The following is a 13,197-nucleotide window of genomic DNA, read 5'->3' on the forward strand; positions in this document are numbered from 1 at the left end:
ATACACGGGTGGGGGTACGACTCGAACGTACACGGGTGTACATACACGGGGGGGTTCGACACGTACACGGGTGTACATACACGGGGGGGTTCGACACGTACACGGGTGTACATACACGGGGGGGTTCGACATGTTCATGGGTGTACATACACGGGGGGGTTCGACACGTACACGGGTGTACATACACGGGGGGTTCGACACGTACACGGGTGTACATACACGGGGGGTTCGACACGTACACAGGTGTACATACACGGGGGGGTTCAACACGTACACGGGTGTACATACACGGGGGGGTTCGACTCGAACGTACACGGGTGTATATACACGGGGGGGTTCGACACGTACACGGGTGTACATACACGGGGGGTTCAGCGCGTACGTACGGGGGCTGGGGGGGTCGGCGCGTACGTATGGGGGCTGGGGGGTCGCCGCATACTCACGGGGGCTGGGGGGGGTCGGCGCGTACGTACGGGGGCTGGGGGGTCGGCGCGTACGTACGGGGGCTGGGGGGGGTCGGCGCCTACTCACGGGGGCTGGGGGGGGTCGGCGCGTACGTACGGGGGCTGGGGGGGGTCGGCACATACGTACGGGGGCTGGGGGGGGTCGGCGCATACTCACGGGGGCTGGGGGGGTCGGCGCGTACGTACGGGGGCTGGGGGGGTCGGCGCGTACTCACGGGGGCTGGGGATGGGTCGGCACGTACTCACGGGGGCTGGGGGGGGTCGGCGCGCATGCGGGCACGTCTCCATGGTTGCTATGGGAGTTTGGTGCGGACGGTGTTTTTTCCATCCGGTTGTGACATCGGACGCACGGGATGGATCGTGATTCCGCGGTCGGACTTCACTTTTCACATTTGTACGGTAAATCGTCCGAGGACGTGTCGGACACATTTTCCGACCCGAGGACGTGTGGGGAATAATTCCCATTGCGAATCGTATGGACTTTTTACCATGCGAATCGTGATTGCCAGTTTGTACGGCACTTGTACGATTCGTACGGTAAAAAGACCGGATACGAGTCGTACGGGGAAATTTTTTACCGGATCGTAATTGGCACCATGGTCCTGAGTTGACAGTCATATCTTCATGTTTATCTCACTAGCTACGGATGTCAGGACCGTGCTAGAGCATGCTGCTTGTGATTAATTAACACCTTTTCTCAACGTGTAGTTATGCAAGGAGGCTGCCAACACATATAGACACTCACAAGTTTTATATGATGAAGTAAGTTGTATTTTCAGCTAGGGGCCTGTGTATTTTAATTCCAAACTTTGGTGTTAGGGACAAATCCAGGAGCATGTGTGTCCTGTCAGCGAGAGGAAGTTCAGTGAAACTAGGTTTGCCCTATCAATATTTGTACTTGCAGCTTTAGCCATCTCAAGCTACCGGACAAAAAACATACTCTACCACTCGTATTCCTGCCTTGATATCAATCAATACAACAATTCACGTCAGGGCTGCTACTGAGCACGCCGGGCGAGATACATTAATTTCTCTTTCACAACTTGCCGTAGTGCATGGAGAACACTCAAATACCTAGATGCCTGTGCTTTTAGTACAATGAAGTAGGTTACCCGCAAAGTCAGGGAGATATGTTTTTCTTGCTCATTCTTTAATCGCTATGTTGAGGCTAGAAACAGATACACTGGCAACTGTAAAGAAAATTCATTATCTCTGCTAGGAGTAATAGCCACATGTTAGTCAAATCCTCATGGGGAATACAGTATCTGCTTGTATGCTTTCTCTGACCATAGCTAAGGCATGAGGTGTGGATCTGCTTTTTAAGTCTAAGATCCATATCACTAGAAGAGTCGGGCACCTGTCAGGTTTCGTCTTGTACTGGCTTGTATAGTGGAACCCATTAAATTAGACCCTAGTTAAATTGGGGAAAAGTGAAATTAACTTTGCATCTTGGATCTTTTTTTCCCTGTCTAGGAACAGCTAATAAAACCCCTCTATGGGGATCCACTGGACCTTGGTCAAAATAGAGAAACATTGTGTATCCAAAACAAAGAAACAGTCCACATAGTATAATTTGTCTTGTTCATACATAGGCTCTATGCTTCAACTCAGGTATAGAGATAATGCACTGTATTGTCAGGTAGCAATAGATAGTTTTTTCTGATGGGGTGACCATAAAGTAGTTAGTAACATACTACTAAGATATATTATTACATTTCTTGTATAGCCTTATTTTCATCCTTAGTCAATTGAAACAATACAATTAAAACTCACAAACTAACACTGGATCCTAGTGAGAGGCCTAATAAGAATATAATTGAATCTCCAGGTAAGGTGTATTCATACACGGTGGATATGAGGAATAGAACACATTTTTAAGCTGTTTTCTTCACCTGTATGTACTGATATACTGATACCAGATCTATCAGTATACATCTGAGGTTTTCTATCCGCTTTTCTACTGTCTACCCTAGCATGAGTATGTGGCAGTAGATGTTTAAGAACGTTGAGATTCTTCTCTTTTTTCATAGGGAACATAAGGATTAAAACCGTAGAAATTTTGTTGAGCACAACTATGGTTCTCTTTGTCTTGATTTCTTATTTCTGTTCAGTGGTGGAGGTTCTACACTTGTGCACAAAATAAAACTCTTTTGTAAAAAATGAATTTTCAAATGATGTGAGTTTCGGGCAGGCTAATAGTAATTATTTATGCTAGTTCAGATACCCCTTTTGCTGTTACACCAATTTAGAGTAGTTACTATGGGTTGTCCAGAAGACCATTATATCTTCCAATGAACCTTGCATAGACCGGAACAACTATATCCCACCTTACAACACAGTAACGGTTGAAAAAGTCAGTTCTTTTTCAGGTTGGGAATGGTATGAGTGATTGTTATGAGGATGAGAGTGTATGTGTGAGGAGAGAGCGGAGTTGCATGAATGGGGATATGAAATCAGGTTGTCAGCAAACATTTAATGTATATATTGTTTAAACTGCTGCCTTGTGTGTTTTTTGTGGTGTATATACCTGCAAGATCCCTTTCAAATAGGAAATGAGAAATAATAACTTAAAAATATTCTTTTATGTATTGGATCACATTGTATAACTGTATATATGTATTGTGTGTATTTATCTTACACTTTTTTCTTTTGTCTAATTTGATTGTGAAAAGCAATATGTACAAAAAGACTGTAAATTGAAGAATTGAAAATAAAAAGTAACATGAGACTTACTCAAGGATGATTTGATTCATAGACCAGTCGTAAGCTAATTGCAGCCCTTGTAGAAGAAATACAGGTCTGGTAGGACTATCCACTTTAGTCATTGCTTTATTTACCCCTGTGTCCTAGACCTATAAATGAACCTGTATCGGGTACCTTCCTTTGTTAAAGACATACACAAATCCCTAGACACAACAGTTGCTGCCTGCTCATCCTTTTAGACCTATCAGTGGCCTTCGACAGTTGACCGTAACCTACTTTTGAAATCTCTGCAACATTGACTTGATGGCACACTTCTGCAGTGGTTCACTTTATTTTTGCACAACCACTAACAATTAAGAAAAATGACCAACTCAACATCAGAAACTTCTGCCATCACCTGAGGTGTCCCCCAAGGCTCAGTACTCTCACCAACACTCTTCAACACCTACATGGAGCCCTCACCACAAATCTCAGACAAGCAAACATTGCCTTCCCCCTTTATGCAGACGACATCCAGCTTTACCTGCAAATATCTTCTTTGAATGTCAATCGCTGGCTTAATGCCATGCTCATAAATGTGCAGAACTGGCTATCACACAAACAGCTCAAATAACCTGGATGCTCTGAACTGCAAACTGAATCTGATGGACTCCGGGGTTCACCTTGCACTGAAACCTGGACATGAGCTCACACATTAGGGCGTCTTCTCCAACTCCTCAACAAAATTAAGTCCTTAAGTCATTCATTCCACAAAATGACCTAAAACCCACCACGCAAACACTGGTGCTATATACACTAGACTATGGGAATGTCACCCTCATAGGCACATAAAAGGCACACTTAGTCCCCATGAAAGCCACTCTAAATTCAGCGGCAAGGGTAGTCACCAGAGTAAAGAGATATGATCGCAACTCCCCTTCCCTGAAAAATATAAAGTGTCTACCAATCGAAGCATGCTGCTGCTTCAAAACTGCTTGTCTCACCCATATAGCTCTACACACTGGCAAACCACACTACCTCATATCCAAACTCACGAAAGCAGGCCAATCAAGAATTCTAAGAAGCTGTATTCACTTATTCTCATCCTTACAAAAAAGTATAAGCAAAAAGCCCTCTCTTGCTCGTTCTCAGGTAATGCACACAAAATATCAAACTGTCTCCCAATTCATATCAAAACTAACCCATCCTTTGTGAGTTTCAAAAGACAATGAAAAGAATTGCTTCTAAAGCAGCACCTTAACCCTCCAGGAATAACTCCTGACGCACAGGGGAATATGGCCACGTTATACACATATCCCTCCAAAGGTCCTTACAATGTTTCGACACTCTTCACTACAATTGTACTGTACTGTTATTCACTGATTATGATTGGACTCTTGACACTACAATCATACTGTATTGTGAATGACTGGTACTGACTTATGATGCTGTCAAGCACTCTGATACCCTTGGGTCTTGCCAATGCAATATAAAATTCTTGAATAAATAGAAATATATTAACAAAAATCCATTGCCGTGCATTATGAGGTGCTCCTTTTGTGATACAGTGAATAATAAAAAAGCATCTCCTGGTGTTTACTTTACTTTCTTTTTTTGTTTTAAAATGTTTTTTGTCTTGGTGCCTACAAGGGACATTCATACTTTTTCATGTTGGGGGCCATGGAGAGAAACCCAGACCACCATGACTCTGGCTGGCTCCCATGCAATCACTGTTGTGGGAGCCAGCCATTGGGAATCCAGACTACCATGACCCTGGCTGGCTCCCATGCAATCACTGTGGTGGGAGCCGGCCTTTGGGAACCCAGACCATCATGGTCCTGACTGGCTCCCATGCAATCACTGTGGTGGGAGCAGGCCATTGTTTTTTCCACAAAATGGGTGCCCATCCAGGGTGCTCACATGTACTTAGATGTTGAGGGCTGAGGGGGCAACACCAAGGCCCCAGTGGTACCAATCAGTACCCAAGCCAGCACCAATTGTGGTGCTGGAGGAAACAGGCACAATTCTTTGCTCCTACCTGGGCAGAAGCAGCTTCTATTTTTGTGCCCACTCTGGCAGGAGCAAACGTATGTTTCCTGCCCGGAAGAGTGTTGGCAGGGTTTGCCTGCATTCTCCTAGGCAGGAGCTGCACTATCCCGGGGCAATGGATTCCTGGGACATTCTTTAGATCGGGCCCCAGGGGATGGGGTTCGAGGGGCCTCAGAGAGGTTTGAGGAAGGGGACCACATGACTCCGTCCCCTCTATGTTAAATGTAGGGCCAGTGATAGGGTCTCCAGGGCCACCCCAGAAAAACAAATGTTCCTGGTAGATAGGGTTCCCGGGTACTCTAAGATGCTGAGGCACACTGCCCCTCACTCAAATATATATATCTCTCCTGCCCCAGACCTGTTTCCACCCCTGGGGGTAATTTGAGGCAGATGACCACAATTTTCTTTCTTCGAAGCCCCAGATCTATGGATCAGCAATTATGATAAACAAATTGCTGTTTTTAGCCCCATGGGGTGTTTCTTCCGGAGCCTCCCAGCAGTTCTAGGGGGCAGAGTATCTCTACCCTGCCTTCCTATGTGTCATTTTTTACTTTTCTTCAAGACAATTGGCTTAGTTCCCAAGTCCTCAGATGGTTTCTGCTATATCTTTCTTAATGTCGTGCAGCTATTCAAATTGTGTCATGAGATCGGTCAGCTCTGTGGATTCTCCTTCATTTCTCAAAAACTACTAAATGAATTTACACCAAACCACAAAAAGCATACTCTCTGGACCAAAATCTAGCAGGATCTTCAAACTTTGGTACACATTCATTCAACTAGTTTGGCAGTAGCTATGTAATAAATCCCAATTTAAAAAAATGATAAGGGAGAATGCATTTTGTGGACCCTCCATTTTCTCAGTCCCCCTAGACAGATCCCCTGAAACATGCTAGGAAGGAGCGGTGTTGAGTGAGAGAAAGTTAGGTAAAGATTCATCAAATGCTGCCAAAGTTTTAGGGAAAACAAAGAACATGCTGGCATAGTCCTAACTATAACTACACAGTGATGACTCCCACTGGGTAATACACACATGCACAGACAGACATACATATATATATATAGAGAGCGAGATAGAGAGAGAGAGAGAGAGAGAGAGAGAGAGAGAGAGAGAGAGGAGAGAGAGAGAAAGAGAGAGAGAGAAACTAAGTGAAACAAGAGACTAAAGTGTTGGTTCAATGAACACTACACTGGAAACTGAAAATTGTTGAAAAAGGAAATCAATTTACAAGAGTTCAGTTGTGTCAAAAATATCTGCACTCCTGATTTGTTCCCTTTAAGTATTCTAAATCAATTTGGTTTTGAAAATTAACTTCATGTTATTCCTATTCCAGACAAGCTTAACTTAAATATAAATATTGTATAGAGAGGCTCTTCTTTCACAATAACTTCAAGCAAACAATATCTGACTAAAGGATTACCATTAAAAAGCACTCATACTTTCAGAGAAAATGGTGATATCGGCCTTTACAGACAATAACATTTGTCCCTCATACAGAACATCTTTAGGGCCAAAGAGAATCACGAAAGGAATAAGAGAAACATGTCACATGCATAATAAAGTCTAGTAAAAGTACATTATTTTATATATATAAACAGAAATGGTAGCTAAAATATAAATGATGATTAAATCAGACATGAAACACACTATGCTCAATCATGAAGCAGAAAATATCAGCGCCTGTCACAGCAAAAGCAACATGCAAAAATAAAAACAAGAGTAACACTGATCCCAAAAGGCCTAAAGAATAAAACAAACATGAGCATATAACGATTACTATGGCCATTAAAGAAAGGAGAACCATTAAGCTTTGCATTTAATTGCAATTGTCAGTAAAAATTAATCAAGAATACCCATTGTGTCATTATTTTTAAAATAGCTGACATTATTACCAAGCACACCATTACCTTGGGAAATATTAGAATGCAGTTTTTACAACGTGTTGTAGCTTTACAACATGCTGTTTTACCACACTGTACTTACTATGCAAACATTCTTGTAGGTATCACCACAAACATTTTCACAAAGGAGCTGCTAGGGTGTAATATTTCTTTTTAAGTTTTATGAGGATTTGTCAAACAGCTTCAAAAAGATAAGCTAAACAAAAATCTCTCTTTTTATGGAAACTCTGACTTACCATAACTGCATCATGGTGCGCACCACATGTTATTTATAGTTAGGTCTGCATTTCCATAGCAAAGGTATTTTTTTGATTTCTTATAACTGTATCACGTTTGATGAATCTTCACACATGTTTCCAAAAAGAAAGTGTCATCATCCTTAGTACATTCTTGTAATGTTTTGGGGTGATCTGTCAATCAGAGACCAGAAAAAACTCAGAATCCCAAAACACATATTCCCCATTCAATTAGCATTTTCCATCGGAAAATTGATCTGTGGTGCTGCAAAAACTGCTGTAAGGACTTACACCAAATTTGGCAAAAAGCTAGATATTGGTCCAGAAAGTGCACTTTTTGTGATTTGATGTAAATCTGTACAGCAGTTTGTGAAAAATTGAAGTAAACAAAATATTGATATCTCATGCTGAGGAGGATCCATTGAACAGTTCTCAAGATGAGATCTGATTGGCAGCCACCACATCAACAAAGTGGCGGCAGACATCTTAGGATTTTGAAAAAAGGAATTTTGAAAAAAGATATAAGAGATGCCCTAACCCCCTTGAAGTGGTAGAGAGGTCCTAGAGGGACCCCTCAGTGGTCAAAAACATACATATTTTTAATTGTGCTGTGAATTAGAAGAGGATCTGTATTTAATGTAACATTTTTCATCCACAAACTGTAATAATAAAAACTATGTTTAAAGAGGTAGTTGCAGACATGTTTTTTCATTAAAACTTTATTGATCATTTTTATAATAATCAATAATAATGAACATTGCATTGTATAAATTAATAAACTATACATTAGATGAAAAATATTGGTGAGTTTTAGTCAAATATGATAGAGCTGTGTTATATACGTTGACATGATCACCCTTTGGTGAAGACAATAGGCCCACTTTATATTTTTGGGTGACAAAGTCAGTAAGACTGCCTTACTACCGAAAATGTTTTTTATTGTAACATCACCTAGTCAGCCTGTAGAGTTGGGTGCAGGCCTTGCACCCAACCCACACTGCACACGCCGTGCACAGCTGGGGGTTAGTTGTCAGTGAGGAGTTGGGTGCAGGGCCTGGCTGCAGGCCACGTCTGTGCGCTGTGGAATGTAGGGCTCTCGGCTATTAGTTGAGACAAAGGCAGGGCCGGAAACCATGCACAGGTAGCGGTTGGTTGCCAGGGAGGGGTTGGGCACATGGCAAGCCCTGTTCCTAACTGCAAGTAGCAAACAGGCAGCCAACTAATTACCATTAATAAAATTTAAGTTGTAGTTTGTTACTATCAAAAAATTGTAAACTAATATACTTAGATATCTTCTATGGCCTAAGATAAAAGGAAAACTTATGTTAGGACTAGTGCGTAGTACATCAAGCTTTGTGTTCTTAGTATACAGTTCGCAAAGACAATTAAAAATGCTAGCTCCTTTTGCTGGGCCAGTATCATCAAATGCACTAATTTTAATGTAACGATAATATAACGATAATTAAAACTAGTTGCACATATTAACAGTAATGGCAAAGGCAATGTTCCCCACCTTTGAAAATTGGTGAGATGGTTATTTTTTTATAGTTTTTTGTAAGCATATATCTCTAAAATTAAAGGATGAATAGGAAAACATGTGCTGCTGCCTGAATGGGGCAGTCATATAGTTGCAAAAAAAGTCCCTTTTTAGATTTATTGCATATTACAGGAAAATATGATTCTTATTTCTGCAAGGAAAATGTAGCTGTGGTGGGTGAAAGCAAAACGTGAATGACAGTTGAATAGACCAATGAATGGAGAAGGCTGATCCAAATCTCCTTCATGTAAGTATGTATTTTTTTTTACATGGTTTATTTTGTACTATATTTGAGTGAGGATATATAAAAAGCTGATTGTAGGACAGTTTAAAAAACATGGAAAATCAGACATTACATGTGTGCTGCCACCAGAAGTAGTGCCTGTGGTGGTAATCCTTTTTTAAATTAACACCCCAGATGCCATTACTTTTTTAAAGTTTAAATCCAAACCAATATGTGTCCTGTAATACATAGCAGCTGTTGATATTATAATCAGCACATGCTATCATGTTTTATTTATTTATTTATATTGAAGGTTTTATAGAGTGCGAACAAGATCCTTGTGGATATCAGAGCGCTTTACATTAAAACAGGTTAATTATACAAACAGATGAATGCATGTAAGTCGCGTGTACATAACAACTCGTGCAATGGGAAGCAGTAGGGTACCAAACAAAACATATCCATTGAATCTGGTCAAGGTCAGATAAAGTGACTAAAGTGTCTAGTTGAACCCATAACATCGTAAGGTTTACTAGGAAGGGTATGATTGATCTCTGAATCTCTTTAGTCTATGATCAGGTGAATTTTGCCATGAGGATCGTTTTTACGTCCTTTTTGAAAGATGCGGTAGAGGCATTCAGTCTTGTTTCAGGGGGAAGTGTGTTCCATATCCTGGGCGTCATCCCAGAGAAGGATCGTTTATAGATTTTGTCTTTTTGAATCTTTGAGGTTTCAGTAGTAGGTTCTCCGCACTTCTTGAAGTTCTTGTCCCCCCAGAGATCGTCAACTTCTGTGCGAGGTAGCTGGGTGCATTGTGATGTATAGCCTTATGCGTCATGCAGGCTATTTTTAGGTGAATTCTGGCTTCAAGAGGTAACCAATTCAAGTTTTTTAAGTCTGGGGAAATATGGGAACTTCTTTTCGAGCCAGTGATGAGTCTCGCTGCAGCATTTATTGAGGCTCTTAGGGGTGCTGTTGTAGTTTTTGGACGGCCACATAGAGAGACACTTCCGTACTCTACACAAGGGATAACAAGTGCTTGTGCTGCCAGCTTGAAGTCATTGACTGGCAGGAACAGTTTCAGCTTCCTCAGTGTGTTTATCTGGAAGTTTGCTCCCTTTGTTGCGTTGCTAATGTGTTTCTGCATAGTGAGGTTTCTGTCCAGGGTTATTCCCAAGGACTTCGCTGAGTCCACGATATTTGGTTGAACGTTGAATGCAGTAAGAAGTTTGATCAGGTCTTGCATAATGGGGACTTTGGCAGGTGGAGCTATAAGGAGAAATTCGTTTTTTAGAGCGTTCAATTTGAGATGGCTTTCTGCCAGCCAAATCTGAGTGTGCCTGAGCGCCGTGTTGAGCAATTTAATGTCTTCTAGGGTGTGAATCTTAAGATAAAGTTGTGTGTCGTCGGTGTACATATGATATTGCACGTTAGACGCTTGTAGCATTTCGGTGAGAGGTTCCAGGAACAGTTTAAACAGTGTCAGAGATAGTGAGGACCCTTGTGGTACCCCCAACGTAACTGGTATGGGTTTGGAAAGAGAATTGTTGACCTTGAATTTTTGCATTCGGTTATGGAGGAAAGATTCAGTTTAGCACTGACCCAGAGAGACCCATTCTATGTTTCAGAACATATATCAGATTCTCGTGTTTGACCGTGTCAAAGGCTGAGGATAGGTCTAGCAGGATGAGTAGGCATGATTCGTTCTGATCAAGGATTTGTAGCGCATCAGTGCTGTGACCTTCTCTGAAGCCTGATTGGTGCTTGTTAAGAAGGTCAAATTGATCAAAATGTTTAGTCAATTGGAGGTGTACACATTTTTCAAGTAATTTGGCCAAGGTAGGAATATTGGAGATGGGACGATAGTTGTTTAGGTCTGTGGGGTCATCTGTGGGTTTCTTTAGGATAGGTGATACCTGTCCAACTTTGAGGGAGTCTGGGATGCATCCTTGTTGGGGTGAACTGTTAATGATTTTGGTCCAGAGAGGATGGGGTTAAGTCTTTAACAGCGTTTGCCCGGAGAGGATCGGTGAGGTGATTGGCATGCTTCAGGGTATTAAGAATCTTGCCTAAAGCTTCTTTAGTGTAAGTAGTAAAGGATGACCATACTGCGCAGTTTTTTAAGTCAAACTTTGAGGGAATTTGGTGTGGCTCGGTTGTTAGTGGAAGGGAGGTGTTAGTTGGAGGACCGGAGAGTAGAAGTAGGTCATTTAGGAGATCCTTCTTGATGTTGTCCGTCTTCTCATTAAAGAAGACAGAAAATTCTTTGCAGTTGGGTTGCAGGTGGGCTATGTCTTGTAGCCGTTGAGGAGCGTCCTTAGATTGGGTTTTGATTAGCTCAAAAGGTTTTTCGGTACGATTTCTTGCTTGGTCTAGTTGGTGGCTGAAGAAGTCAGCTTTAGTGCGCTTGATCTTTCTATAATAAGCATTTCTCTTTTTCCTTAGTAACTTGAGGTGAATAGAGGATGGGGTTGATCTCCAGGTGCGTTCTTGAGTTCTGAGAGACCGTCCATCCTCATTAAGTAGACCGTTGTACCAGGGCTTAGAGTCTTTATTGGAAACTCTCTTTAGTTGAAGGGGTGCTACCTCGTTAATTATCAAAGTCATAGAATTGAGGTAGTGGTTGGTGAGATCATGGACGTCAGAAGATCCTGCAGGGGGCAGAAGCAGGTTGTAGCTGGGGGAGGGTAGTATGTTGGGGTTGAGTTTTTTCAAGTCTCTTTTCCAAATCTTTGGTTTTGAGGATTGAACCGAGTTAAGTTTCAATGTTTCGTTGATAAAGAAGGTGATAATATAATGGTCTGACCAGTCACAGGGTTGGATCGACTCCAACTGAATGACGTCCCTTTTGGAGATTATTAGATCCAGGATTGAGCCTTTTTTGTGTGTAGGGCTGTTGCAAATTTGGGTAAGGGCTACATCAGCGAGGAAGTGTTTGAGACTATTGACCACTGCGTCGTTGTGGTCGTTCCACTGGAGATTGAAGTCGCCCAGGAATATTTGGGTATTTTGCCACCCGGTGTTCCTTGAAACCATATCCATGTGGTGTTCTGTGAAGATATGTTTTCCCTTGGTGGATGATAGATGATGTGTAGTGAGCTTACTGGTTTGCCATTGCTGCTAATGTCGAGGCATAAGTATTCACAAGAGGGGAATACAGGGGATATGGCTCTGTTTACAGTGATGTTACTACGGTGAAAACAGGCGATGCCTCCCCCTATCTTGTTGATTCTATCCAATCTAATGATGTCGTATTTAGGGGGCACTAGAATGTCGATGAGTGGAGTGGAGGATTCTGTTAGCTAGGTTTCGGTTAATATTATCAGGTCCAGCTCCTGTGAGATGATGAGTTCCGCTATATCTGCTGCGTGACTAGAGGCAGATCTACAATTTAGGAGATTGAATTTGAGACGGGGAGTGATGAGGGAAGGAGTGTGAATTTGAGACGGGGAGTGATGAGGGAAGGAGTGGGGTCGTGAATGAGAGGGACTCTTCTTAGGTTGTTATCGATGATTTCTCTATTGTTGTGTGTGGAGGACCTGTGTGGGTTGAGGGGGATAGTAGGTATGGACCTCTGAGTGGGAGTTAAGGGGTTCGTAGGAGTGGGTTCGTAAGAGTGTAGTAGAGACAGAAGATCGCTCTTCGAAAACTGATTGCTGCTTCGCGTTGGGCGGGTTAAGATATTACGGGAGGGAACTGTTTTCCAACTGGGTGGAGTACATTTCAAGGTGAAAGTTGGGTGATTCGGGCGCTCGCTAGATGTAGATGCTCTTGAGGGAGTAGTGCGCTATGATTGTCTCGACATCACCTCCTTAAAAGATTGGTGTTCCTTTTTGATTTGGTGAAGTGCGGTCATGATCTCATCCAGTCTTGGGTCTGGCGCAGTTATAAATGAGGTAGGTGGCTGTGTTAAGCATATGAATGGCTGCGACATGGTCCGGTTGGGTGTGTGATCAGGTGGAGGTATGAGTAGTGTTGGCGGCAGTGTTGTGAATGTGGATGGATGAGTTGTGGTTGTAGATGGTTGTGTTATGCATGTGGATGGTTGCAACGTGGTCCAGTTGGGTGTGTGATCAGGTGCAGGTATGAGTAGTATTGGGGGCAAGG

Source organism: Triturus cristatus, chromosome 9 (genome assembly GCF_964204655.1).
Source record: "Triturus cristatus chromosome 9, aTriCri1.1, whole genome shotgun sequence".
NCBI lineage: Eukaryota > Metazoa > Chordata > Amphibia > Caudata > Salamandridae > Triturus > Triturus cristatus.